The sequence below is a fragment of the Bufo bufo genome, chromosome 2 (genome assembly GCF_905171765.1).
Source record: "Bufo bufo chromosome 2, aBufBuf1.1, whole genome shotgun sequence".
Lineage (NCBI taxonomy): Eukaryota > Metazoa > Chordata > Amphibia > Anura > Bufonidae > Bufo > Bufo bufo.
This window is the reverse complement of record NC_053390.1, coordinates 590,261,529-590,279,493: the sequence shown is the minus strand read 5'-3', so window position 1 is coordinate 590,279,493 and position 17,965 is coordinate 590,261,529. Positions and strand designations below refer to the sequence as shown.

At 43.5% G+C, this 17,965-nt stretch overlaps 1 protein-coding gene across 2 annotated transcripts in view; it reads left to right on the top strand.

The window, feature by feature from the left end:
• Positions 1–17,965, top strand: part of SYNPO2 (synaptopodin 2) — a 324,643-nt gene that overhangs the window by 193,347 nt on the left and 113,331 nt on the right. The gene's annotated exons all lie outside the window — the stretch shown is intronic.

The following is a 17,965-nucleotide window of genomic DNA, read 5'->3' as shown; positions in this document are numbered from 1 at the left end:
AACGGGTGGAAATGCTCCAAACCCAGACACTGTAGTGTGTCTATAACCGGGTGAGCAATTCCTCCGCATGCGGTCCGCAGACAACAGCAATACCCAGCAAAAAATGCGTACAATGGAGGATGCCGGGGCGGACCGCATGTACCACAAGGACATCTTACACAAAATGATATATTGTGCAGATGAAAATATATATATACAAAAATCACTGCAGAAAATGCACCAAAATGATACGCAACTGACAATACTAGCTAATTCCTCAAGCCGATGTTAAAAGCTGAGAACTTTGCCAATACTTTCACACTAGCGTTTTTCTTTTCCGGTATTGAGTTCGGTCCTAGGGGCTCTATACCGGAAAAGAACTGATCAGTTTTATCCCCATGCATTCTGAATGGAGAGTAATCCGTTCAGGATGCATCAGGATGTCTTCAGATCAGTCATTTTAACTGATCAGGCAAAAGATAAAACCGCAGCATGCTACGGTTTTATCTCCGGCGAAAAAAACTGAAGACTTGCCTGAATGCCGGATCCGGCATTTTTACCCATAGGAATGTATTAGTGCCAGATCCGGCACTCAAAATACCGGAATGCCGGATCCGTCCTTCCCGTCTGCGCATGCGCAGACTGGTAAAAATGTGTAAAAAGATACAAGACGGATCCGTCTGTCTGCATGACAAGCGGAGAGACGGATCCGTCCTTGCAATGCATTTGTGAGATGGATCCGCATCCGAATGCGTCTCACAAATGCTTTCAGTCACATCCAGATCGGCGGATCCGGCAGGCAGTTCCGACAACGGAACTGCTTCCTGGATCACACTGCCGCAAGTGTGAAAGTAGCCTTAGGCCTCTTTCACACGGGCGTCATGTTTTTTGCCCAGATAAGATGCGGGTGCGTTGCGGGAAAATGCACGATTTTTCCGCGCGAGTTCAAAACATTGTAATGCGTTTTGCACGCGCGTGAGAAAAATCGGCATGTTTGGTACCCAAACCCGAACTTCTTCACAGAAGTTCGGGTTTGGGTTAGGTGTTCTGTAGATTGTATGGTTGCTAGGATTAAAGTCTATTCACTGTATTATTTTCCCTTATAACATGATTATAAGGGAAAATAATAGCATTCTGAATACAGAATGCATAGTAAAATAGGGCTGGAGGGGTTAAAAAAAATAATAATAATTTAACTCACCTTAATCCAATTGATCGCGCAGCCCGGCTTCTCTTCTGTCTTCTTTCTTCAGGACCTGGGTAAAGGACCTGTGGTGACGTCATTGTGCTCATCACATGGTCCATCACATGATCTTTTACCATGGTGATGGATCATGTGACGGGCCATGTGATGAGCGCAGTGACGTCATCACAGGTCCTTTACCCAGGTCCTGAAGAAAGAAGACAGAAGAGAAGCTGGGCTGCACGATCAATTGGATTAAGGTGAGTTAAATTTTTATTTATTTTTTAACCCCTCCAGCCCTATTGTACTATGCATTCTGTATTAAGAATGCTATTATTTTCCCTTATAACCATGTTATAAGGGAAAATAATAATGATCGGGTCTCCATCCCGATCGTCTCCTAGCAACCGTGCGTGAAAATCGCACCGCATCAGCACTTGCTTGCGGATGCTTGCGATTTTCACACAGTCCCATTCACTTCTATTGGGGCCTGTGTTGCGTGAAAAACGCACAAAATAGAGCTTGCTGCGATTTTCACGCAACGCACAAGTGATGCGTGAAAATCACCGCTCATGTGCACAGCCCCATAGAAATAAATGGGTCCGGATTCAGTGCGGGTGCAATGCGTTCTCCTCTTGCATTGCACCCGCGCGGAAAAATCGCCCGTGTGAAAGTGGCCTTAGTGTTTGTGTTTTTTTTTTTTTACTTACTATTAGCCCCCTTAGGGGCTGGAACCCTTGTCCTATTCACCCTTAGGCCCCTTTCACATGGACGAGATTTCTGCACGGGTGCAATGCGTGAGGTGAACGCATTGCACCCGCACTGAATCCGGACCCATTCACTTCTATGGGGTTGTGCACATGAGTGGTGATTTTCACGCATCACTTGTGTGTTGCGTGAAAATTGCAGCATGCTCTATGTTGTGCGTTTTTCACGCAACGCAGGCCCCATAGAAGTTAATGGGGCTGCGTGAAAATCGCAAGCATCCGCAAGCAAGTGCGGATGCGGTTCGATTTTCACGCATGGTTGCTAGGATGAAAGTCTATTCACTGTATTATTTTCCCTTATAACATGGTTATAAGGGAAAATAATAGCATTCTTTAATACAGAATGCATAGTAGAAGGTCAATTGAGGGTTAAAAAAAAATAAAAAATTAACTCACCTCCTCCAATTGATCATGTAGCTGCCGGGCTCCTGTTCTTTCTTCAGGACCTGTCAAAGGACCTGTGGTGACATCACATGATCCATCACATGGTACATCACATGATCCATCATCATGGTAATGGACCATGTGATGAGCTCAGTGACGTCACCACAGGTCCTGAAAAATCACAGGAGATCGGCAGCTGTGCGATCAATTGGAGGAGGTGAGTTAATTTATATATATATTTTTTTTAACCCTCATTGGCACTGCGCCACCAATGTTTATTATACTGGGGTTTTGTGGGGGGGGGGGGGGTGTGCGCACTGCTTTACCAATGAAGATAACTGACCTGTTATTACAAATACAGGAGGCGGGGTGCCGGAATAGAATAGCCGGCACCTGACCTCTATGACAGGGAGCTGCGATCAGCGGCAGTTAACCCCTCAGGTACCGCACCTGAAGGGTTAACTGCGGCTGATTGCAGCTCCCTGTCATAGAGGTCGGGTGCCGGCTATTCTATTACGGCACCCGCCTCCTGTATTTGTATTAACAGGTCAGTTATCTTCATTGGTGGCGCAGTGGCCACAGCCCCTCCTCCCCCTCCTCCTCCCGTCTCTCTTCTTATTGGCGGCGGTGGCAGCACAGGGGGGAAGGAGAGACTTTTCCACTGCGCTGCTGAGAAGAACATCGGCGGCGGGGCAGAGAACTATCAGCTCCTGTGCCCCGCCGCTGTATTCAGAGCTGCGGTGGCGGGTCTAGTCGCAAATGGCGACAAGACTAAAAAGTCTTGTCGCTATTTGTAAATTCTAAGTCGCATTGGCGACCATTTTGGTCGCCATCTGGAGCCCTGTAAATGTAAAAAGGTTATAGGGGTCAGAATGTGGCGAGGCGAACTAAAAAAAAATCTGTTTTTACCATTTTAGTATTAACACATAAGAATAACTATATAAATGTGGTATACTGGCCCAGAGAATAAAGATAATAGGTCAGTTTTAACGCATAAAAATGAAACCCATAAAGCTGTGGTGAAGTTGCGTTTTTTTTTTTTTTTCTACCTCATTTGTAATTTATTTATAGGACAGGAATTTTTGCGGAGCCACGGAAAAGAGCAATGGATGCTGACAGCACACAGAGTGCTGTCCGCATCTTTGGCAAACCCATTGAAATGAATGGTTCCGTATACGGACTGCATGCGGAACGCAGAAAACGGCCCGTATACGGAACGCAAAATACATTCGTGTGAATGAGCCCTTAAGGGGAGAGCTCAGTGAGTTTGTGTGAGAGCAGACTCCCTGAGCAGGGACATCTTCCAAGTTGCACAGCCGTCCTGCAGTGCAGCGAGGACCAGTGCTACCAGTAATACCGGTATATTGTTATTTTACTACAATTCCCTCATGTTAGTATGGCTTGCACTTAAGACATATATGGGGTCATTTATCAAACTAGTGTTAAGTAGAACTGGCTTAGTTGCCCATAGCAACCAATCAGATTCCACCTTTCATTTTTTCACAGCTCCACTGGAAAATGAAAGGTGCAATCTGATTGGTTGCTATGGGCAACTAAGCCAGTTTTACTTTACACCAGTTTGATAAATCTCCTCTATGTTCTTTTTGCACCATGCTCTACAGTATATTGCTACCGCACACTTTTTCATAAGAGAACTGTCCTCCTTAATGTTAAGCTGCCTGTTGAACAGAGAGTTGAGATGCCTTTTATGCACATTTGCCTATTAATGAGGCAGTGCAACCATGACTTCTGATTTAGCACTAGATATTGTTACCATGGTGACTGATGCTAGACTACACACACGTTGTATGGCTGACATCACTCTCACAGAAGAATTAGTCACCGTTACCATTGAGTCTGGTATTATCAATGACTCAGACTGCATCAAAGTCACATCTACATATTTCAAGTTGTGTTCAATTTTGCATTTTAAGGGTGCACTAATAAACTCCCCATGCTCACTCTGCCTGTGCTGTCCAGCGGAAATCCTAAGAGTAGTAGTCACCTGTATATACAATATGTGGGAATTTATTCCCCGGTGTAGGAGGAGCGGACCTGTATTATATGCCACCAAAACAGCTGTACAGAGGCCCCGTGGACACTGGGCCCCCCTGGTTCCTACTTTTTCCAATGGGTCACAGATAGTGATATAATGGCACACCACCAGGGGATTTCAACTATGGGAAAAGTTCATCTTAAAGAGGACCTTTCATCGGTCCAAACGTTGTAAGATCACTATCAGGCTGTGTAGAGCGGCGCCCCGGGAACTCACTGCACTTACTATTATTCCTGGGCGCCGCTCCGTTCTCCCGCTATGTCCTCCGGTATCTTCGGGGACTTGGTTATACTAGGCGGAGTCTGCCCTGTTTCTCCCTGGGCGTTCCTTCTCCCAGGCTGTAGTGCTGTCCAATCACAGTGCAGAGCTCACAGCCTGGGAGCCTGCGATCGGCCAGCGCTACAGCCTGGGAGAAGGAACGCCCAGGGAGAAACAGGGCAGACTCCGCCTAGTATAACCAAGTCCCCGAAGATATCGGAGGACATAGCGGGAGAACAGAGCGGCACCCAGGAATAATAGTAAGTGCAGTGAGTTCCCGGGGCGCCGCTCTACACAGCCTGATAGTGATCTTGTTTGGACCGATGAAAGGTCCATATGTGCTTTGCGGTAGGCAAAACACGGATCCACAAAAAATAAATACGGGTGACATCTGTGTGACATCCGTATTCCATCCGTTTTTTCGCAGATTCATTGTAACAATGCCGGTCCTTGTCTCCAAAACAGACAAGAATAGTACATGTTCTATTTTTTGGCGGAACAGATATGCGGACATACGGATATACGGAAACGGAATGCACACAGAGTCATTTCTGTTTTCTTGCTGACGCATACAAGTATATCTATGTGTACTACAAGTATATACTAACTCTATGCAGTGCTACAAGTATATCTATGTGTACTACAAGTATATAGTAACCCTACACTGAACTACAAGTATTCTTTGTGTACTACAAGTATATACTTACTCTACACAGCACTCGTATATCTATGTCTACTACAAGTATATACTAACGCCACGCTGCACTACAAGTATATCTATGTGTACTACAAGTATATAGTAACCCTACTCTGCACTACAAGTATTCTTTGTGTACTACAAGTATATACTTACTCTATGCAGTGCTACAAGTATATCTATGTGTACTACAAGTATATACTAATGCCACGCTGCACTACAAGTATATCTATGTGTACTACAAGTATATAGTAACCCTACACTGCACTACAAGTATTCTTTGTGTACTACAAGTATATACTTACTCTATGCAGTGCTACAAGTATATCTATGTGTACTACAAGTATATAGTAACCCTACACTGCACTACAAGTATTCTTTGTGTACTACAAGTATATACTAACTCTACACAGCACAAGTATATCTATGTCTACTACAAGTATATACTAACGCCACGCTGCACTACAAGTATATCTATGTGTACTATAAGTATATTCTAACCCTGTGCTGCACTACAAGTGTATCTGTTTGTACTACAAGTATATACTAACCCTACACTGCACTGCAAGTGTATATATGTATATGTACTACAAGTATATATTAACCATACACTGCACTACAAGTCTGTGTGTACTACAAGTATATACTAATCCTACACTGCACTACAAGTGTATCTATGTGTACTGCAAGTATATACTAACCCTACACTGCATTACAAGTATATCTATGTGTACTACACGTATATACTAACCCCACACTGCACTACAAGTATATACACTTACCTAAAGAATTATTAGGAACATCATACTAATACGGTGTTGGACCCCCTTTTGCCTTCAGAACTGCCTTAATTCTACGTGGCATTGATTCAACAAGGTGCTGATATCATTCTTTAGAAATGTTGGTCCATATTGATAGGATAGCATCTTGCAGTTGATGGAGATTTGAGGGATGCACATCCAGGGCACGAAGCTCCCATTCCACCACATCTCAAAGATGCTCTATTGGGTTGAGATCTGGTGACTGTGGGGGCCATTTTAGTACAGTGAACTCATTGTCATGTTCAAGAAACCAATTTGAAATGATTCGAGCTTTGTGACATGGTGCATTATCCTGCTGGAAGTAGCAATCAGAGGATGGATACATGTTCTCATTCTGTTTACGCCAAATTCGGACTCTACCATTTGAATGTCTCAACAGAAATCGAGACTCATCAGACCAGGCAACATTTTTCCAGTCTTCAACAGTCCAATTTTGGTGAGCTCGTGCAAATTGTAGCCTCTTTTTCCTATTTGTAGTGGAGATGAGTGGTACCCAGTGGGGTCTTCTGCTGTTGTAGCCCATCCGCCTCAAGGTTGTGCGTGTTGTGGCTTCACAAATGCTTTGCTGCATACCTCGGTTGTAACGAGTGGTTATTTCAGTCAACGTTGCTCTTCTATCAGCTTGAATCAGTCGGCCCATTCTCCTCTGACCTCTAGCATCCACAAGGCATTTTTGCCCACAGGACTGCCGCATACTGTATGTTTTTCCCTTTTCACACCATTCTTTGTAAACCCTAGAAATGGTTGTGCGTGAAAATCCCAGTAACTGAGCAGATTGTGAAATACTCAGACCGGCCCGTCTGGCACCAACAACTATGCCACGCTCACAACTATGCCACGCTCAAAATTGCTTAAATATTACCTTTGTTTCGCATTCTGACATTCAGTTTGGAGTTCAGGAGATTGTCTTGACCAGGACCACACCCCTAAATGCATTGAAGCAACTGCCATGTGATTGGTTGACTAGATAATTGCATTAAATGGAGTCTGTCACCAGATTGTGACCTTATAGACCGCTTACATAGCGCTCTAGCATAGCAGTCTATGATTCTAATGGTACCTTTGATGTTTTCTTGTGAAGTTCCCCCAAGGCAAAAACAGACTTTTATTCATATGTAAATTAGGGCTCGCAAGTGCCCAGGGCGGCGTTCACCTCGTTGGTGCCCAGGCTGTTCTGCCTCTTTTCGTCATATCCCCGCCCCAGCCTCTTCCTCTGCCCGCCCCGCTCTTCCTTTGCGTCCTCCTTGTCTGCAGCGAGATCCCTCGCCTGCGCTATCCATTGCTTGGCTGGGGCATGCGCATGCGACTGTCTTTGGTCCGCCTCCTCGCCGCTGTTTCTCGCCGTTGGCCGGCGCATGCGCAGTAGCTACTGCGATGCCGTTCCCACAATGGGCATCGCAGTGCGCATGCCCCGGCCAAGCAATGGATAGTGCAGGCGCGGGATCTCGCTGCAGAGAAGGAGGACGCAAAGGAAGAGCGGGGCGGGCAGAGGAAGAGGCTGGGGCGGGGATATGACGAAAAGAGGCAGAACAGCCTGGGCACCAACGAGGTGAACGCCGCCCTGGGCACTTGCGAGATCCAATTTACATATGAATAAAAGTCAGTTTTTGCCTTGGGGGAACTTCACAAGAAAACATCAAAGGTACCATTAGAATCATAGACTGCTATGCTAGAGCGCTATGTAAGCGGTCTATAAGGTCACAATCTGGTGACAGACTCCCTTTAATGAGAAATAGAACAGGCGTTCCTAATAATTCTTTAGGTGTGTGTATGTGTGTACTACAAGTATATACTAACCCTACACTGCACTACAAGTATATCTATGTGTACTACAAGTATATACTAACTCTATGCTGCACTACACGTGTATCTATGTGTACTACAAGTATATACTAACCCCACACTGCACTACAAGTATATATATGTGTACTACAAGTATATACTAATCCTACACTGCACTACAAGTGTATCTATGTGTACTACAAGTATGTATATACTAACCCCGTGCTACACTACAAGTATATCTATGTGTACTATAAGTATATACTAACCCTACACTGTGCTACATGTATTTATATGTGTACTACAAGTATGTACTAATCCTACACTGCACTACAAGTGTATCTATGTGTACTAAAAGTATGTATATACTAACCTTGTGCTGCACTACAAGTATATCTATGTGTACTATAAGTATGTATTAATCCTACACTGCACTACAAGTATAATTATGTGTACTATAAGTATATACTAACCCTATGCTGTGCTACAAGTATATCTGTATATTACAAGTATGTACTAATCCTACACTGCACTACAAGTACTCTATGTGTATTAAAAGTATGTACTAATCCTACACTGCTCTACAAGTATATCTATGTGTACTACAAGTATGTACTAATCCTACACTGCACTACAAGTATACAGTATCTATGTGAGTTACAAGCAGTGGCGTACATAGAGAAGTAAGGGCCCCATAGCAAGGATCAAACCAGACCCCCCACACAGGACGGAAGGGTATCTGCCTAAACCCCTTTCAATGACCCTTGGGCCATTTTTTCCACTGCCTTGTTTGCTAAGGCCCTTTCACACGAGCAAGTCCGGATAAGGTCCGGATGCGTTGCGACAAACCCGTGCGAGTAGGTACGCAATTGCAGTCAGTTTTGACTGCGATTGCGTTCCATTGTTCAGTTTTTATTGCGCGGGTGCAATGTGTTTTGGTATGTGTTTTCTTCACAGAAGTTCAGGTTTGGGTTCAAGGTTGTGTAGATTGTATTATTTCCCCTTATAACATGGTTATAAGGGAAAATAATAGCATTCTGAATACAGAATGCATAGTACAATAGGGCTGGAGGGGCTAAAAAAATAATAATAATTAAACTCACCTTAATCCACTTGTTCGCGCAGCCCGGCTTCTCTTCTGTCTTCATCTGTGAGGAATAGGACCTTTGATGACGTCACTACGCTCATCACATGGTCCATCACATGATCCCACACTCCAAAAAATAATGATAGGTTAACTTTGGAATTTATATTGTGAGCACCAATGGGGACAGGTACCATTGTGAATGGTGACAATCTCTATACAGAGCTGGGAATAGGTTGGCGCTTTGTAATTTATTAAATGTATAAGAATAATAATGTAAAGTGGGACTTGTGTTTTCATAGGACATGTTCTATTTTTTTTGCGGGGCTATGGAACGGACATACTGATGCGGACAGCACCCGGTGTGCTGTCCGCATTTTTTTGAGGACCCATTGAAATGAATTTCAATGGGTCTGCATCCTATCTGCAAAAAAAACGGAACGGACACGGAAGCAAACAATGTTCGTGTGCATGTAGCCGTACTTTCATTCTCTTTTCTCACTGGGGATTTGATTCATTTATATATTGATTTATTTGGCTGTTTATTCTTGAATTGATTCAACACTCTTATCTTAATTATTTAATGGATATACCGTACCTTGTGTATTTGGTAGCTGTTAATTTACGTACTTTATGTGATATTTTGTATGTATTGTATTTTGTAAGTTGTCAATTTTTTTAAATGAATATGTACTAAAATATTGAGTTTTAACTTACACTGTGGGATTGATAGGTTCTATTAGGCTGTGAGAGTTTAATTCTTTTTTGTTGTTGAATCAATTATGAAATATACATTACAGAAATGTCAATTCAATATATGTAGTCAATAGTTCTGATGTTAGAAATATTACTGATATTAAATTAAGGATTCATACTTTCCTCCAAGTGAACAGCCGCAGCATGCTAACAATGCTTGCCTCAGCATTCTGTAGCTGAAACTGTAGAATGAAGTAATGCAAAGAATGTAACACAATGAAGTCAGAGGAAGCCATGGAGCCCAATTTACAGATAGTTAGGTAATTACTTAGTACTTTCAGTTCCTTCTGGTGTCCTTATGCCTGACTAGCTTAGGGTGCTGCCACAGGTTGCTGTAATGCTGTGTTTTTGGTGCCGCAAAAAAACCCGCACCTAGTTCTTGCACCTGTGTTTTTGCTACGTTTTCTTCCAGGAGAAACACACAGCAGACTTAAAGTACATTAATGTAATTCTACTTTTTCTATTTTAGCTTTTCTGGGTGTGATTTGTTCCCCCCCCCTCCCCTTTGCTGGAAGAAAATGCAGAATATGTTGCTACAAAAACTGCATGCGTTTTTTTTTAAATGCACCAAAAATACATCAGAGCCGCAACCTGTGGCAGCACCCTTAGCTCATCAGCAATTAATAAGGTTAAAATGCTAATTGGCTATTATTTGCCCAGCTTAAATTTGTTATGCTGTTCTCAAAATGCAGTACGCTGCACAGCAAAAAAAAAAAAAACATACAAAAAAGGTCAAAAAGGTCAAATTGCACAACGTAAGTAGGATTTATTTAGGATGAAATTATTTTGCACTACTAGCAATCTCCTTACTGTATGTACTGACCAATGGCAAAATGGTGGATGATTAGAACAGGCAACAATGGAAAGGATAGGCAAGATCACTGGATATAACTAAGCATTCACTTTTAAAGGGGTTTTCCGGGAGTAAAATATTGAATATCTATCCTCAGGATAGATGATCAATATCTAATTGGTATGGGTTTGACGCCTGCAACCTTTGCAGATCTGCTGTTTGAAGAGACACCGTGGCCTCTTTCCTGGCCAGTGACATCACGTTCGTTGGACTTATCGCCTCACTTCCATTCAAGTGAATAGGCCTGGGCTGCAATACTAAGAACAGCCACTAAACAATGTATGGCGCTGTGGTTGATATTGTGTGGGGAGGCTGTAGGGGTACAGAGAGTCAGACCTCCACCAATTAAATATTGATTACCTATCCTGAGGATAGCTCATCAATATTGGACTCCCAGGGGAAAAATGTTTTACTAAACTTGGACCAGCACCATTACATCAAGTTCACAATGATATGGAAGCTACTTTTACATAAAGTTATTAGAAATAACATGGAATGCATATTGTATATATTAGAAGTGAGCAGTTCAGTGAACAGCAATAGACAAAATACAGTATATCATGTCGCAGTACTGGTTATCACAGCACAGCTTCCAAAGATTTACTTTCTTGTCTCAGTACTCAGCATTGCCTGCACAGTCCTTTATACAGGGACATTACCTCATAACTACTTATATTTCTTTCCCTGGAACAGGAACAAAAATGAAGATAAGCACGCTGCAGATATCTTCACAAGCAGAGTTCCATTTACATTCGGAAATATTACACCTCTGTGATTACAGCTTAGTTATATGAAGAATTGAATGCACCGAATAAAGTTACAAAACTATGCAAACCCTTGGACAAGTGCACAGAGATATTTGTGTATATGCCTCTTGAGCAGCATATGGAGTTATCTCATCAACTTTTCTTAGATTTCAAGGAAACCTGTCAGTTCTTTTTTATGCCTATAAACTTCCACCATGCCTTACTACATGACCTGATTAATGTTTTTATACATAACCCCGTATGCTAAATCCAATACAGAAAAAAACAAAAAGACAAAAGTTATATCCTTTAAAATAAAGTAAATGCCCAGGTGCCATCTGCCATGACTGAAACTGCAAAAAGAAAAAGCAAACACAATGCAACAGCACAAAGATATACAGTGAGGAACAGAAGTATTTGAACACCCTGCGATTTTGCAGGTACTCCCACTTAGAAATCATGGAGGGGTCTGAAATTCACATTGTAGGTGCATTCCCACTCTGAGAGACAGAATTTAAAAAAAACATTTCAGGAAATCACATTGTATGATTTTTAAAGAATTTACTTTGCTGAACATAAGAATTTGAACACCTGAGAAAATCAGTGTTCTCATTTAGTACAGAATCCTTTGTTTGCAATTACAGAGGTCAAACGTTTCCTGTAGTTCTTGACCAGGTTTGCACACACTGCAACAGGGATTTTGACCCACTCCTCCACACAGATCTCATCTATTTTCAGTGCTGTCGCTGAGCAACACGGAGTTTCAGCTTCCTCCAAAGATGTTCTATTGGATTTAGGTGTGAAGACTGGCTAGGCCACTCCAGAACCTTGATATGCTTCTTACAGAGCCACTCCTTGGTTATCCTGGCTGTGTGCTTTGGGTCGTTGTCCTGTTGGAAGACCCAGCCACGACCCATCTTCAATGCTCTGACTGAGGAAGGAGGTTGTTCAAAATCTCGCAATAAATGGCCCCATTCATCCTCTCCTTAATACAGTGCAGTCGTCCTGTCCCCTTCACAGAAAAGCACCCCCAAAGCATAGTGTTACCACCAGGGCCGCTGATAGGCCAGTACAGCTGGCCCAGTTGTACCGGGCCCGGCTGGCAGGGGGGCCCGGGCAGCCTCGACATAACCAATTAATGTTTTTAAAAAAAAAAAAAAAAAACCTCCACAGCCCTGACCGCTAGTCAAACGCCGTCGTACCCCCCCCCCCCTGCTTTCTACGTTTTTTGTTTTTTTTAAATCGCCGCTCAGTACCTGCCTGCTTGCTCCGTTTGTATGCGGCAGCAGGTAGGGACTATTTCCTCTGTTTCGGGCGCGGAAGAGTATCTCTTCTCTTCTCTCTCCCGCGCCCGCTCCTCTGCTCTGCTCAGTCTGCTCTGCAGAATCAAGTCCCGGCCAGCTTGTCCTTCCCTGGCGCCGCGGAGTGATTCTTCTCCCTCCGCGGCGCCAGGGAAGAGAGTGAGAGAAGGAAAAGCACCACTGGCAGGCAGTGAAGAAAGGAAAAAAAATAAAAAAAATTGTGACACTCCGGGCAGCAAATCCAGGAATCCAGGGAGGCAGACAGCACAGCAGCCAGCGCTACTACTACAGTCTATCTACAGTGAAGGAGGAAGTGACTCTGTCCTGGGGCCAGGAATCAGGATAACAGGTATGAATGTACTTGTTTGGGGGGGGGGGGGGGGGGTCAAGATCTACTGTCTGCAGGCTCACTCTAATTATTATTTCAGGCCTGGCTACCCCACTGTAGTTGAGTTGTCTACAGTAAACTATCTTTAACGAGACCTGGCTTGTTGTTTTTTTTCCACCTTTATCATTTGTTTAATCTTCCTAATTTTTTCAAAATACCACTTCATTTATTCATTAATGTTTTTTTATTACATATTGATATTAAAGAGGTCTGTTCTCATCTGAAAACAGTATTTATTTTGGATAATAAAACTTATAACTGGCTGGAGAAAAATAAATATCACTTGTAGACAAATCTGCATGTTGTTTCAAGGCGGCGTCTGGGGAGGGGCCAAGGGCGGGGCCAGGGGTGTGGCTGAAGGAGGGATCAGGGGGTGGAGCTGAAGGGGGCCCCGTCATGTATGCTGTACGGGGCCCCATGATTTCTATCAGCGGCCCTGGTTACCACCCCCATGCTTCACAGTAGGGATGGTGTTCTTAAGATGCAACTCATCCTTCTTTTTCCTGCAAAAACGACGAGTGAAGTTTAGACCAAAAAGTTCTACTTTAGTCTAATCTGACTTTTTCCCATGCCTCCTCTGGATCATCCAGATGGTCATTGGAAAACTTCAGATGGGCCTGGACATGTGATGACTTGAGCAGAGGAACCTTCCGTGCAATGCATGATTTGAAACCATGACGGCGTAGTGTTCTACCGACAGTGACCTTTGAAACTGTGGTTCCAGCTCTCTTCACGTCATTGACCAGCTACTCCCTTGTAGTTCTGGACTGATACCTCACCTTTCTTATCATCAGTAATATCCCATGAGGTGAGATCTTGCATGGAGCCCCAGTCCGAGGGAGACTGACAGTCGTCTTTAGCCTTTTCCATTTTCTAATAATTGCTCCAACAGATCTATTTTCACCAAGCTGCTTGGCAATTGCCCCGTAGCCCTTTCCAGCCTTGTGGAGGTCTACAATTTTGTCTCTGGTGTCTTTTGACAGCTCTTTGGTGTTGCCCATGGTAGTAATTGGCGTCTGACTGACTGTGGGGTGGACAGGGCTCTTTAAAGAGCTCAGACAGGTGCTATTAAGTTAGATTAATGAGTGGAGTAGAGGTGGACTTTTTAAAGGCACAGTAACAGGTCTTTGAGAGTCAGATTTCTTTTCTTTTCAAATACTTATGTTCAGCAGTGCAAGACAAATATTCTTTAAAAATCATACAATGTGACTTCCTGAATTATTTTTAAAATTCTGTCTCTCAGAGTGGGAATGCACCTACAATGGGAATTTCAGACCTCTCCATGATTTCTAAGTTGGAGAACTTGCAAAATCGAGGGTGTTCAAATACTTCTGTTCCTCACTGTATGGACTAATACTATATTCATGAATAAAAATGAATGAGGTATTTGACAAATATATTTTGCTCAAAATCATTAGTGCCCATCCACCACAGCAAGGTCACCTCATTCTGGATGGGAACCTACTCTAAATATACCTATAGCACGCCTCAAGTGAATTTAGGGAGTGCATCAGGTATGACTTTCTCCATTATGGTTATGCACTCCTAACGAACCCATCAGTTCCACAGGCTGTTTTTAATAACTGCATATATAGCGGGAATCTGCTCTCCCTGAATTCACTTGGGGCCAGCTGGCACACAGAGGTAACTAATGGAGCAGACACAGATTACACATGGAGCCTGCTCTCCCTAAATTAAGAGGCTGGTTGGTAGAGAGAGAGGTATAATTTAGAGTAGGTTCCCATTCAGAATGAGGTCACCTTGCTGTGTTGGATGGGTACAAATTATATTTATTAAGTACCTTATATTTATTTTCTATATGAATATATCATTAGTTCATATATTCAATGTTTGAAGAGTGCTGTTGCATTGTTTGCTTTTTTAACTTGAAAATCCAATATAGCCAAAGTGCAGAAATCCAGAAATCACTGGATTACATACGCTGCACTGTAAGTGTAAATTCCCATAGGAACAGTTATACGGTCAGTGCTCCATCCCTGCTCCTCCTGGTTTCATTGATGTCTCCTCGGCCGCTTTATAAACTAGCAACCTTTACTGAGATGATGTTGATATTTTTTAATTAAAGGGGTTCTGCACTGTGTTTAAACTGATGATCTATCCTCTGGATAGATCATCAGCTTCTGACCGGCATGGTCCGACACCCAGGACCCCCCGCCGATCAGCTGTTTGAGAAGGCAGCGGCGCTCCAGCAGCGCCCTGGCCTTCTCGCTGTTTACCGCTGGCCAAGTGACGCCACGACTTGTATCAACTGGCCTGGGCGGGGCTAAGCTCCATTCAAGGGAACGGAGCTTAGCCGCGCCCAGGCCAGTGATACTAGTCGTGACGTCACTGGGCCGGCGGTAAACAGTAAGAAGGCTGCGGCGCTGCTGGAGCGCCGCTGCCTTCTCAAACAGCTGATCGGCGGGGGGTCCTGGGTGTCGGACCACGCCGGTCAGAAGCTGATGATCTATCCAGAGGATAGATCATCAGTTTAAACACAGTGCAGAACCCCTTTAATTAAAAAATATCAACATCATCTCAATACCAACTGGTATAACTTCAGTAAATGAGGATACATTTCCAAAACCTACTAGGAAAACAGTTGTCCTCAGGATGAAACTGAGAGGTGGGGCAATCAGGTGGTATAACAGGTTCCAGTTGCTGAGGTTACCCACAGGCCCTACTTCTATCCCACAGAGGGCTCATCAGTGGATACCAGTCTGAGGATGTCAGTATTAGTGGATTACTTTCCACACAGTGACTGCTTTTGGACACTTAGACTAGATGAGCATCTCACTCAGGCACTCTCATCCACCACAGACATTTAGTCTTAGCCTTCTCATATAATTTATATAGTGGTTGTGTAACTTATTAGAAACAGTTCTTTGACTTCATATATTCATTTCCAAAAAAAATCCTGAAATTTTAAAAAACATTTTATTAAGGGTTTTCTTTCAAGGCCAGTGTCCATGTCAACAGAGCTACAGTACCTAGCAATAAATGCACTTTGTTAAAGCCTTCAAAATGGCTATAATCTCTTGTCACTAATTTCATACTGGGCAGCTATCCCATCTTCATACCAGAGGCTATAGAGAAAGTCTGCCTGGCTTTTCTAGTCACACATGTATTAATGATTTTCGTCACCTTCATCTGTTAACAAGTTAGCAACTAAAGCTCTCCCTGCTCTGCTGTCTCTTGAGTCGTGTCTTCTGTGTTTGCTTCTATAATGAATGGTGCGTGCTGCACTGGTACTGTTAAGAACATTCCTTTGAGACATTAGCTATATTTTGTAGTAACTTGTTTTGGAGAAATAATTTCACTTTAAATTGGGTTTTACAAGATTAGATAGGCATGGCTTCTTTCTTCCATGAACAGAGCTATCAGACTAATCAATAAGCCTCTGATCCATGTGCTGAATTTTCAAACAATAATAAAAATACCTTACAGTGCATGAGTAGGCAATTAAAGGGTTTCTATCACTTCGTTTCACATAATTAGCTGTCAGACACTAGCGATCCGCTAGTGTCTGCTCTACCAAACCATCCTAATATAATTGCTTTTGGGGCAGCCGTTTTGCTAAAAAAAGAACTTTTATTAATATGCTAATGAGCCTCTAGGTGTTATGGGGGCGTCATTAGCACCTAGAGGCTCCATCTACCTTCACAAACTGCCGCCGCCCAGCGTGTCCCTCCAGCCCGCCCATCTCCCCCGCAATGCGATCCTCCCTGTGAGCGCCTGTATTCGGCGCATGCGCAGTGAATGTCTGACCGCTTCCTTGCACAGACATCTCCACTGCGCCTGTTCCTCGGAGCACTATGACATCATCGCGCAGGCGCAGTGGAGATGTCTGAGCAGGGAAGCGGTCAGACATTCACTGCGCATGCGCCGAATACAGGCGCTCACAGGGAGGATCGCATTCCGGAGGAGATGGGCGGGCTGGAGGGACGCGCTGGGCGGCGGCAGTTTGTGAAGGTAGACGGAGCCTCTAGGTGCTAATGACGCCCCCATAGCACCTAGAGGCTCATTAGCATATTAATACAAGTTCTTTTTTTAGCAAAACGGCTGCCCCAAAAGCTATAATATTAGGATGGTTTGGCAGAGCAGACACTAGCGGATCGCTAGTGTCTGAAAGCTAATTATGTGAAAATGAAGTGGTAGAAACCCTTTAAGGTATAGTATTCAGAACATGGACCAGAGATAATTGGTCTATTGATGTCTATTGATGAAGGGGTGGTCCCATGAAAACTATTTTACTATTTTAAACCAGCACCTGGATATGAATTAAAAATTTAGCATAGCTACTGAGTTAGGGTACTTTCACACTTGCAGCAGAGTGATCCGGCATTCTGCATGCAAGCGGAAAGCATTTGTAGATGCGGATCCGTCTTACAAATGCATTGCAAGAACGGATCCGTCTCTCCGTTTGTCATCCGGAGAAACGGATCCGTTAAATTTTTTTCCCCACATTTTTACCGGTCTGTGCAAGCGCAGACCGGAAGGACGGATTCGGCATTGCAGTATTTTGAATGCCAGATCCCGCACTAATACATTCCTATGGAAAAAAATGCCGGCAAGTGTTCCGTTTTTTGGCATGCTGCGGTATTATCCCTGTCCTGAACAGTCAAAAAAACTGAACTGAAGACATCCTGATGCATCCTGAACGGATTGCTCTCCATTCAGAATGCATGGGGATACAACTGATCAGTTATTTTCCTGTATTGAGCTCCTAGGACGGAACTCTATGCCGGAAAAGAATAACGCTAGTGTGAAAATACCCTAATTCAATAAAATCTATCTGTATAATGCCACCTGGTGTTTGTTCTTTGTATTATATCTCTGTCCACTTCCCATGCTCAGTTCCATCCTTTAGCTAGCATCAACCCTATCTTCTGTTAGAAGATGTCACACTA